We start from the raw sequence: 12,429 nt of genomic DNA on the forward strand, positions 1-12,429 counted from the left end.
GAATTCAGGTTGTCTTCATGGTACCCAGGGGCTGGGAGGGGTTTTAAAGGCTGTCCAGGGTGACTGAGGCATGAAGGAAAGGAGAGGGATCCCGTGGCTCATGCTCAGCTGATGATAATCCTGCAGGTTTGCACCTTGTGATATGAAGGACACTGGAGAACATCCTGCCTGTGTGCTGGGGGCTTCCTCACTTTCCACTGTCTTAGAATCATGGAATGGTTTTGGTTGGAAAGGACCTCTAAGATCATTCAGTCTAACCATTCCCCCAGCCCTGCCCAGGCCACCCCTGCCCCATGTCCCTCAGCACCATCTCCAGGGCTTGGAAACCCCTCCAGGGATGGGCACTCCCCCCCTGCCCTGGGCAGCCTGGGCCAGGGCCTGACAACCCTTGCCAGGAGGGAATTGTTCCCCAGATCCAACCTCAACCTCCCCTGGCACAACTTGAGGCTGGTTCCTCTTGTCCCATCCCTTGTTCCTGGGGAGCAGAGCCCGACCCCCCTGGCTCCAACCTCCTCTCAGGCAGCTGCAGAGCCAGCAGGTCTCCCCTCACCTCCTTGGCTCCAGGCTGGACACCCCCAGCTCCCTCAGCTGCTCCTGCTCAGACTGGTGCTCCAGCCCCTTCCCCAGCTCCCTTGCCCTTCCCTGGACACGCTCCAGCCCCTCCATGTCCTTCTTGTCCTGAGGGGCCCAGCCCTGAGCCCAGGATTCCAGGTGCCCCCTGCCCAGTGCCCAGCCCAGGGGGATGATCCCTGCCCTGCTCCTGCTGGCCACAAGAGATGAACCTATGGATGAACCAACACAACAGCTGCTGTCACTGCCTTCCTGAGGACATGAAGGAGCCAAAGTCCAACCTGGGATCTTTTGGGGGCAAATTGCACCCTTCCCAACTTAGGGACAGCACCCCAGCATGAGGTCTCCTCTGGGGAAGGAGGAGCTGCTGCAGGGCTTTCCCCAGGTGGAGCAGGAGGACATAGAAGACCCGTTGCATCCCTCTCCAGTGGCGATGGGCTGCTGTTCCTAGTGGGAGCTGCCTGCTTGGCAGGGAACTGCTTTTGGGTTTCCTGGGTTATCTATGCATTCACTCTGGCTCCTCTCTGTCATTTGTTTGAGGACATCTTGTTTCGATTCAGGTCCTCAAGCTCCAGGCAGGGCAGACCTGGTTGTGGAGCCCTCTGTGTTCATCCCGGCTTGACGGGGCTGGAAACTTCCCCGTGCCCAAGTTGTCTCTCTGTTGATCTCCTGGGCTTTCTGGAGGACCTGAGAAATGACCTTTTGTTGGATGCTGAACCTCAGCAGCCTTCCTCCCCACCAGCCCTGCTGAGCCACCAGCCCCCTCTGCATGTTGAAGTGCATCTTCATCTACTGCCCTGGAAACTGTTCCAAGGGTCGGAAGGGAATTTAGCTCAATCAAATTAAGCCACTTTGGCTCAGAAGAAAAATGCCCTCCCAGGGTTTTAATGCACTTTAACTCCTCCACTGTGGACCTTAACCCAGATTAATTGTCCCCAGCATCTCTGGGTAGATGAGGAGAGGCCTGAATCAAAGAGGTCTGAATTTGGTTGAGGTTAATTGGTTTCAAACGTGAATTTTATGAATCAAGTTGCAGCCCTTTGGACTTGGAAGCAGGAGATGAACATGGCTTAGGCTGGGTCACCTCAGTGCTCACCTAGTTGCACCAAGTAGGGAACTCTGAGGTCAAGTTTCTACCCAACCTTGCTTTCTGGAGCCAGGACCAAGGAGCTGCTCCATTTCAGTGGGAAGAGCTGAGGGTGTCCATGCAAGGTGGGATGCAGCCCAGGAGAAGTGGGGAAAGCTCTCCTGGCTGCTGCTGGGGTTGGATGGACCTTTCTTCTTAACAACTTGCATTTCCCTGCTTGATTTGGAGCCTGGTTGCTTCACTGGCAGGTGTAGACAGCCCTGATATGCTCCAAAATTCACAACCATCTCAAATACCTCCCCACAGGACTCTCCTGGTTGCTTGATCTGGTTTCTCCTCAGGCAATATAATGGTCTTGATAAAAATCAGGATTTTATTTCATCTCCTCCCTTTAGAAGTGTCACCTCCTGCACCCTTTGATTGGATTCTCTTCTGTGGTCTCAGTGATCCAGCATCAGAGGGTGCCTCAGCAGACAGTTGTCCTGACCACCCTCCTCTTTGTCTAATGAGAAGCTGGGCACCAGAAAAACTTGGTCAGAAGAAAACAGTTTCCCACAGGCAGCAACGTGGAAGGATTTTGAAGAAGCCTTTGGTGGCTCCGTGACAACAAGTAGGAGCAACCCTGGTGTGCCAGAGCAATTGCACTGTTGTGGGATTCCCAAGCCAGCAGATCCCAGGGTTCTACCTGCTGGGATGATGAAGAGGAGGCTTCATCCCAAGTCCTCAACCCTTCAGGCCATCTTTCTGCTGTAGTCCACACCCACGGACAAGATCAAGCTTTCAAGTGTCCAGCTGCTGCAGAAGCATGAAAAGAAATGCCCATTTTTTTTTTTGACAGCAGCTGAAAAATCCTTTTGTGGTGTCCTTGGCCAGACTTGTCCCAAGTTGAGAACTTCTGCTGCCTGTCCTGTGAGCTGGACTCACTGGAGAATTTGGGTCATTGTTGCTTCTTGTAAAGAAAGAATCATAGAATCATAGAATCCTAGGGGTTGGAAGGGACCTCAAAAGATCACCCAGCCCAACCCCCCTGCCAGAGCAGGGTCACCCAGAGCACATCACACAGGATCCAGGTGGGTTTGAATGTCTCCAGGGAAGGAGACTGCACAGCCTCTCTGGGCAGCCTGTCCCAGGGCTCTGGCACTCTCACAGGAAAGAAGGTATTTCTGATGTTTACATGGAACCTCCTGTGTTCCAATTTGCATCCATTACTCCTTGTCCTATCACTGATCATCACTGAAAAAAGCTTAACTCCATCTTCTTGACACTCACCCTTTACGTATTTGTAACCACTGATGAGGTCGCCCCTCAGTCTCCTCCAAGCTCAAGAGCCCCAGCTCCCTCAGCCTTTCCTCATCAGGGAGATGTTCCACTCCCTCCAGCATCTCTGTGGCTCTGCCCTGGGCTCTTTCCAGCAGTTCCCTGTCCTTCCTGAACTGAGAGGCCCAGAACTGGACACAACATTCCAGAAGTGGCCTCACCAAGGCAGAACAGAGGGGCAGGAGAACCTCCCTTGACCTACTAACCACCCCCTTTCTAATGCACCCAAAGAAAGGAAGCAAAACTCTCTTCTGGGCTGCCATCATGACTCAACAGGTCTTCAAGCTTCTAAAGCAGGTTTCTGCAAACTTTTCTTCTTCAATGTCATCTTAGAAAACTGAGCAGAGACTGTAGGGCAGAACTTTGTTTCTGAAGCATTTGAGATGCTTAGGAAATGCTTGCTTTTTTTTTTTTTTTTTTTCTTTTTCACAAGGCTATCTGAGATGCTCTGGACATGGCTTATGGATGGGGCTTAGGACGTTTGGGAGAGCTGTGGCAGTGGCAGGTGGAGCTGTGGAGTGTTTCACATGGCACAGGGTACTTGGGTGTGGGCAGCTGAATTGGGTGTGTACACCTGTCCCCTACATTTCAGATTAAAAATGGTAGAATCTATGACATTCTAAGACAAATCATAGAGTCCCAGACAGGTTTGGGTTGGAAGGGACCTTAAAGACCGTCCAGTTCCAACCTCTCTGCATGGGCAGGGACACCTCCCAGCAGCCCAGGCTGCTCCAAGCCCCATCCAACCTGCCCTTCAACACTGCCAGGGATGGGGCAGCCACAGCTTCCCTGGGCAGCCTGGGCCAGGCTCTCCCCACCCTCACAGCCCAGAATTTCTCCCTCACATCTCATCTCCAGCTCTCCTCTTCCAGCTGGAAACCCTCCCCCTGCTCCCATCCCTCCCTGCCCTTGTCCCAAGCCCCTCCCCAGCTTTCCTGGAGCCCCTTCAGGCACTGGAAGGTGCTCTCAGGTCTCCCTGGAGCCTTCTCTTCTCCAGGCTGAACACCCCAACTCTCCCAGCCTGGCTCCAGAGCAGAGCTGCTCCAGCCCTCCCACCATCTCCAGGGCCTCCTCTAGACTCTCTCCAGCAGCTCCATGTCCTTCCCATGTTGGGGGCTCCAGAACTGGACACAGTTCTCCAGCTGGGGTCTCACGAGAGCCAAATAAAGGGCAGAATCACCTCCCTGGCCCTGCTGGCCACGCTCCTTCTGATGTAGCTCAGGACTTGGTTGTTTCTGGAATCCAGTGCGTGGTCCCAACTTTTCCACCATCACCCCTAAGTCCTTCTCCTCCGGACTGTTTTTGATCTGTTCTCCACCTTTGATCCATTCTCCACCACCAGTCCCCTCCCTTGATGCCCCTTTTCCAGCAGAAAATGGCAACTTTCCTACAGAAAACTGCAACTTCCCTACAGAAAAGCAACCTGGTTTCACTTGGCCCAGCGAGGCCATTCCCGGTCAGCTCCTGTCATCTTGCCATTCCTGAACAGCTCTCCCTGTCAAAAAACTCTGGTCAAACAAGGCAGCCAGGAATTGCTTCAAGCTTTGTGTGATTTCCTTCTCCCCCCACCCCCCCCACCTCGTATTATGGTATTTGAAAGAAAAATACCCTGAGATTTCCAATAAAACTGTTGCTGAATTTATGACGTGATTGTTCGAGAGCAGAAAATGCCCAGTAAAAAAACAGTTTTCAACAACAGACCAACCTACCACAGCTCCTCACGGGCTCTATCTGTGGTAGATGAAGCTGCATGAAATAAACCAACATCTTGCAGGCATTTGGAGATTGTAAATGTAACTAATAATAGCAGAGCCACGCTGCTGTTAATGCCTTTTTCCTCTGGGGTGTCTGAAGGACTGAGGAAAGCTGAAGGTCAGATGAGATCATTCCACCTAGGTACCACCAGGAAAGGCTTGACATGGTTTTTCCTGAGAGTGTTTCGTTTGCTGCTGCCTGGCTGGAGGGTGTTGACCTATTGTTCACTAAAATAATGACAGAGACAAAGAAGAGGGAAGGGACTTAGTGTTCATCTGTATTTAATGGAGAATTATGGTGTGTTTGTAAAGCTGAGGGTGGTTCGTGTCCTGGGAGCAGTTGGCAGAAGTCATCGTGGCTTGATGTTTTGCAAAATGGTTGCTTGAGGCCTTGGTGCTACTGGGACTTTGTCCTTCAGAAAGCTGAAGAGCAGCTAATGTGCAGAATGTCTCAAGGACCTGTCTCTCTCTCTGTGTGAACCATCACTCACCGGAATGCCAAAAAACTGCTGGCAAACGTCTGGAGATGCAGGGATAGGGGTCTTCCCAGGCCTGTCAACACCTCAGGCTAAGAGAGAACAGCTTTTCAGTTGGTCTCCATTGGAGTTGGGACTGAATCGTGCCAAAGAAAAAGGCAACCCAGCACATTTATTAATGGCAATGCAGGGAAGTCTCAGGAAGGCCTGAAATAGAACTGAGCGCTTTTCTTTCCGCCTTGAGCCGGGACATCTGGGGGTGCATGTACTCCCAACTGGCAGAAGCAGGACAGATAGTTGGGCATTAGGCCTGTGCTAAAGCCATCTGGCTGGTTCCTCTGCTGTCGAGGTCATGCTGGAAGGCAGCTACAGAGTCACAGAATTGTTCTGGTGGGGAAAGACCTTTAAGATCATCAAATCCAACCGTTATCCCAGCCCGGTGCTAACCCATCTCCCTCAGCTCCACATCTCCAGGGCTTTTAAACACCTCCAGGGATGGTGATTCAACCACCTCCCTGGGCAGCCTGGGCCAGTGTTTAACCATAGAATCAAGGGAATGTTTTGGGTTGAAAAGGACCTTGAAGATCACCTACTTGCAACCTCCTGCCATGGACAGGGACACCTCCCACCAGACCAGGTGGCTCCGAGCTGTATCCAGTCTCCCTCAGTCACTCTTTCAGTCCAGAAATTCCTTCTCATATCCAGTCTAAGTTTCATACTCAAAATCCATGAAGATGCTGCTCTTCTTTATTCATGTGCTGGCTAAGTCTTGCTGAAGTCAGAAGGAGTTTGGCCGATGCAGAACCTCCAAGTTTGGCAGGAATGTCTGAACATTCCTGTGCCCTGATGCTCAACCGTCGGTGGCTTTATTGCCTCACTGAGGATACAGATCTGTTTCCATCCTGTGGGAAAAATAAAAGCAGAAGGAATAACAACAACCTTCTTGCAGCTTTTTTAAATGGCTATTGGCACGTTGGAGATGGAGCCTGTGGGCAGGCATCTTGCTGCAAGGTGATAAAGAGGAGAGAGCCGGAACCTTTTGAAATCCATAGAAAAAAACCCCAAACTTCCACTTACTTTAATGAGTTTGAATTATGCCCTGAAATGTTGTCCCATCTGGATCCCATTTCCAAGCAGAGTGAGAGCTGGGATGGAAGGTAAATGAAGCCAATAGCAAACTGGGGTTTGAAATATAGCTTCATCAATGTGAAATGAGCAGAGAGGAAGCTTCACAGGTTTCATAAGTGGGCATTGCCACTTCTTGACATGAGTGAGCAGCCCAGGCTGGGAGGAGAGTTGTTGGATCCTTCATAAGCTCCAGTTCCAGAAGTTTGATGCTTTGATCCTGTGCAGGTATTTGTTTTATGACTGAGGGTGATCTCTGAGCATGGTGAAGCCCATGGCTCCATTAAAATGGCCTCTTCAAGGCACTTCCAAGTGAGCTACCATAAGTGTGGGGCATCTAACCCTCATCTCTGCTTGATAAGAAAGCAGAAGCCAATCCCTTGTTCCAAGCTCCAAGTTCATGTTCTAGTCTCTGTCTTAGAATTATTTAGGTATTTGTTACACAGGGATTTTTTTTTATTTTCTGGGCTTTTCCTGAAAACCAGCCCAGATGAACATCAATGAAAGCTGAGATTAGGGGGCACCTGATAGTACTTTCATGCTGGGATTGCCCAGAGGGTAGAGACCCACCAAACTTCACAAAACAGAAGCCCTTTCAGAAAGGCAAAGCCTCCATGGCTCCAGCAATGGTGGACATGCAGGTGAGTGGACATGCTTCCAATTTATGTGAGTGTATCAAGTACAGCTGAAACTTTTGATTTTATTTGATAGCATTTTAAAGTCAATCGTTTTCCCAGCTCAGTCCTTCTTGGTGGCTACTGGTGTTTCTGCTGGGCTTGGGTAAAGCAGCTGCAGGTTTCCCTTACTTCAGCCTAGCACACAGCTCAGCAGTGCTTTGAACCTCACTGGGGCTGGCAGAGGAGGAAAACTTAAAAAAATAAGAGTAAGAAAGAAAACTGCCACTTGGGAAGATAACGTAAGAACACAGTGAAAAAGTTTTCCAGGCAAAACCCCAGTTTTCTTCTGCAACCAGCACTTGGGAAACGTTGCTTCTTTTGCAAAGCTGCAATGAAAATATTGAAATAACAGGCTGGGAGAGTTGGGGTGTTCAGCCTGGAGAAGAGAAGGCTCCAGGGAGACCTGAGAGCACCTTCCAGTGCCTGAAGGGGCTCCAGGAAAGCTGGGGAGGGGCTTGGGACAAGGGCAGGGAGGGATGGGAGCAGGGGGAAGGGTTTCCAGCTGGCAGAGGGAGCTGGAGCTGAGATGTGAGGGAGAAATTCTGGGCTGTGAGGGTGGGGAGAGCCTGGCCCAGGTTGCCCAGGGAAGCTGTGGCTGCCCCATCCCTGGCAGTGTTGAAGGGCAGGTTGGATGGGGCTTGGAGCAGCCTGGGCTGCTGGGAGGTGTCCCTGCCCATGCAGGGGGTTGGGACTGGATGTTTTTTTTTGGCCAGAAAGCCTTGAATGAAGTTAAAAAGCAGCTTTTACTGTCTGACCTTTCATAGAATCATAGCAGGGGATGGGACTAAATGGTCTTTAAAGTCCCTTCCAACCCAAACCAGTCTGTGATTCTCAGATTCTATGAAATAAAGTGGAATCTCCTACACCAAAACCACCAGAAGTGCTGGAGACAGACCTCAGGTGGGGAGGGTATAACCTTTGGTGCCACTGAAGCCAAAATGTGGTGGCTACAAACTACTGGTGGTTTTGTCTGTCCACCACGGGGACAGACTTTGCAGCAGGGCTTGTAGTGATAGGACAAGGGGTGATGGTTTAAAACGAAAAGAGGGGAGATTCAGACTGGATATATAGAAGAAATATTTGACATTGAGGGTGGTGAGACACTGGCCCAAGGTGACCAGAGAGGTGGTAGATGCCTGGGAACATCCAAAAGTCAGGTTGGATGGGCCTCTGAGCAACCTGATCTGGTTGAAGATGTCCTGCACTGCAGGAGGGGTTGAACCAGGTGACCATTAGAGGTTCCTTCTTATCCAAACCATTCTGTGATTCGGGCTCCAACCTGCTGCTTGCAGGAGGTGTTATGGACAGCCTGCATATTTCCCAGGGTGAGGTTTTTTAATGGTCTTTGGCTAAAAAATTGTTCTGAAGTTGATATTTCTCATTCTCTCGGGCTCCACGGCTGTCATTTCAGATCATTTTGCTTCCCAAAATGCCCCATCCCTTCCTCCAGAGGAGTCATCCTCTCCTGGGGAGCCCCATTCCCACCCCACCTCCCTGCAGAACCAAACCTCCCCTGCGGTTCAACACATGGCAACTCAAAGCCATCGGTGACTGGTCCCTCTCCCCCCTGCCCCCCTGGGGTGCCAGACAGAGCCCAGGAGTCCTGGCTTTGAAGTGTCTGCGTCAAGATTCTCCCCTTCCTGTCACGGCTCCGTGAAACGAGCTCTAGGTCATTAACACCCCAAGCCCCAGGTCCTCCGTGCCGGCGCGCACAGACGCACCCGCCGTGGCCAGCCGAGGAGAGCCAGCCCTGCTCCTGTCATAGCTGCTAATTTATGCAAAGTGCCTTGTTTTGCCATCGAAGGCTTCTCATTCTTGACTCCAGTCCAAGCAAAATCCCATTAGGTCCTAAAAATTAATTTAAGGCACATTTCCCCAGTTGTTTACAATTACCCTCCCCGCTAATTCAAGCCTCATGCCGCTCCCCTCCTGCTGGCTGCAATTTATTTATTCCAGCCTAATTTCCCGCCTCCCCACAGTCACTTTGTGTATCCTGGAAAAGCAGAAGATTCCAGAGCTGGCTGCACTGCCAGGGACAGAAACTTTATGCTTGGATCCCCCAGGGAGCTGCAAGGCAGTGGGGGATGCAGCTCCTGAGCTCTTCGCTGCAGCTTAACCTTGGCACAAGGTGAAGAGTGGAGTTATGGGCTCACAGCATCAGCTTGGGTTGAAAAGATCTTTGAGATCCTCCAGTCCCACCATTCCCCCAGCCCTGCCCAGGCCACCCCTGCCCCATGTCCCTCAGCACCATCTCCAGGGCTTGGAAACCCCTCCAGGGATGGGGACTCCCCCCTGCCCTGGGCAGCCTGGGCCAGGCCCTGACAACCCTTGCCAGGAGGGAATTGTTTCTGGAGAAGAGAAGGCTCTGGGGGAATGTCATAATGGCCTTCCAGTATCTGAAGGGGCTCCAGGAAAGGTGGGGAGGGGCTTGGGACAAGGGCAGGGAGGGATGGGAGCAGGGGGAAGGGTTTCCAGCTGGCAGAGGGAGCTGGAGCTGAGATGTGAGGGAGAAATTCTGGGCTGTGAGGGTGGGGAGAGCCTGGCCCAGGTTGCCCAGGGAAGCTGTGGCTGCCCCATCCCTGGCAGTGTTGAAGGGCAGGTTGGATGGGGCTTGGAGCAGCCTGGGCTGCTGGGAGGTGTCCCTGCCCATGCAGGGGTGGCACTGGATGGGCTTTAAGGTCCCTTCCAACTCAAACCGTTCTATGGTTCTATGACCCCAGCCACTGGGGACAGATCTACTGACACACTGAGATATCTGAAGTGAGGATATGGGTGGGATACACCTGATCTCCAGTGAGGACATGGGTGGGACATGCCTGATCTCCAGCTTTGCAAGAAACCCTCCAGCTCACTGGTAGCTTGCAGCACTGCTTGGGTCCTGCCAGAGCTTGACCCTCATTAGTAACTTCTAATGAGGAACGGGACCCTGCTGGTGGCATTTCTCAACCTAAGCAGCCCTTGACATGAGCAGAGTTCCTGTCATCCCCCCCTCATTCTGCAGATCTGACCTGCCACCCAAAAGCCATTTTTATGTGAAACCACAGCAAGGAGACACAGAGAGCAGGGGCTGTTTGCCAAGGGCTGCTGCGGATGGAGAGTCAATTCGTGTCTCCACGGGAACTTCTCCCTTCCTTGTGGAGCTAAGTCACCTGTTTGTAAGCTACTGGGGGAGGTGGAAATGTTCTTGTATTTGGTGCTCTGTCTAACCTCATCTCCATGGCTCAGGGGGAGCCACTCCAACAGGAGAAGCTGTCACCCCACCTTGCTCCTGGTGACACTTGGCTGTGGGCATCCATCTGGCTCTGTAGAAGACCAAGGTCAGCCTCAGTGCTTCATCATCCCTCTTGGTCAGCCAACTGCTGCCTTCAGAAGGTCTCTATCACCCCAAATTATTGCAGCTTCTTTCTCACATTAATTGAAGCACAGGATGAGTTTTCAGGTGTTTCTGCTGCCAGCTGGAGGTTGTGGCTGCTCAGCTGCAGAGATGTTCTCTGCTCCTCCAACCCAAGCAATCCCACAGTCTCCACAATGAAGCCCAAAGCTTTCTAAGACCAGATTTAGCAAGAAAGCCAAGAACTGCTGTATGGGTGCATTATCCCTGCCCTGCTCCTGCTGACCACACCATTTCTGACACAGGCCAGGATGCTGTTGACCTTCTTGGCCACCTGGGCACCCTGCTGGCTCATGCTCAGCTTATATTCATTTAGAAAGGGACCTGCTTAGGTCATCTAATCCAACCCCCAGCTTTCCTCAGACATCTCAGCTGGTGCCAAAGACTTTTGGAGGCTTCTCTCCCCCGGGGTGTCCCCCAGTGCTGGTTACTCTGCCTGTTGTTCTGCTCCGAGTCGTGCTCACTGTGAGCTCCTCACCCACAGCTCGTCTTCATTGTCAGTGGAGAGCTCAGCAGCCTCCTGCAGAGGATGCCCAGAGGGTCTCCTCCAGCTCTTGTGCTTCCTGTTTTTTCTTTTTTCCTTCTGGACAGGGCTGGGCCATCCTCTGCAAGGTGTGGGCCCCCCAGCACCCCCCCTGAACCCCACTGTCCACGCTGGTGGTGGCATCTCCTCTTTCTGGTGTGTCTATGGCAGCTCCTGGTCTCCAGCTGGAGCTGTCAGCTTGACGTGGGACTCAAGCTGGGCCTCTGGGATGCCACTGAAGCCACTTCAATGGGACAATTTATCTTGCTCCAGCTCCCTTTTGACTGCAGTTGGGCAGGCAGCGGGGGCTGACAGGAGGGAGCAGCCACCGAACGGGCTGTTCCCGGCCTGCCCTCCTCTCCCAGCAGCAAACATCCCTGTGCAGCTCCCCAGCCAGCCCCTCCAAGTCTCCAAAAGCTGGATTTTCAGCAGCAAGACTTGAACTGATTTCCCTGGGAGGGTCTCCAGGGACATCACCTCTGAGTCCCGCTGAGATAAGTGGCGGGGATTCAAACCCCTACAAGTTGTCCTGATTTTTCCTTATTTTCCTCCCCCAAACGTCGCCCTGTTTTTCTTAGGAGAAGGTGCTGCACAAGGAGGTTTGATTTAAGCTGCAGTGGATACAATACCCTTCTCCTCTTTTAATTGAGGAGTGCCAGGGCCTGACAACCCTTTCCAGGAAGGAATTGTTCCCAAGATCCAATCTCAGCCTCTCCCGGCAGAGCCTGAGGACATTTCCTCTTATCCTGTCTCTTGTTCCTTGGGAGAAGAGACTGACACAATCTCACTGCAAGCTCCTTTCAGGTATCCCCTTCCTCTCCCCTTGCCCTTCCCTTTCCCAGGGCAGGAGAAGCTCCTGGAAGAGATCCTGAGGTGCAGAAGAGGGGCAGAAAGTCCATGAGCAGCACGAGGAGGGAACGGAGCTGGAACATCTCTGGTTTTGTGATCTGAAATGAAACCAAGACCTACTCCTCCTGCCAGCACCTCTGAGCTGTGGCCCAACAAGTCCTTTCTCTTCTTTTCTGTTGCGATTTTTACCCCATGAATCTTCTTCTTATGTGCAATATGAAGCCTTCACATGGCATGAGTCTCCCCTGGTGGAAGGCGTGGGAGCTGCTGAGCTGATTTTACGCATTTCCTATTTTTTCTACCCGGCTTGAATGATTCTAGTGCCAAGCAACCCCTGTGCTCTCCCCATCAGCCTTTTGGACAACCCCTCTTAATTGGGGTGGTGACACCAATATTCTTATCAAATCAATATGAGTGCATTAAAAATGACCTCCAGTGAGGACACATTAGCCAAGTGCAAAGTGCTCAGCGGGGGTGTCATGTCGTGGTGGTCTAAAGCACCACAGAAAGGCAATTTCAGGTGCCCTCGAGTTTTTCTTGCAGTCAGCTGAGAATTGTACTTTCATATTGCTAATGGAATGGGCAGCATGGTGAGCTGGCTGCAGAAACCCCTCTGAGAGTGGTTTTTGTTTGGAGGGGGAAGCAGTGCTTTTGGGCGAC

Source organism: Apus apus, chromosome 2, assembly GCF_020740795.1.
Source record: "Apus apus isolate bApuApu2 chromosome 2, bApuApu2.pri.cur, whole genome shotgun sequence".
NCBI classification, from domain to species: Eukaryota; Metazoa; Chordata; class Aves; order Apodiformes; family Apodidae; genus Apus; species Apus apus.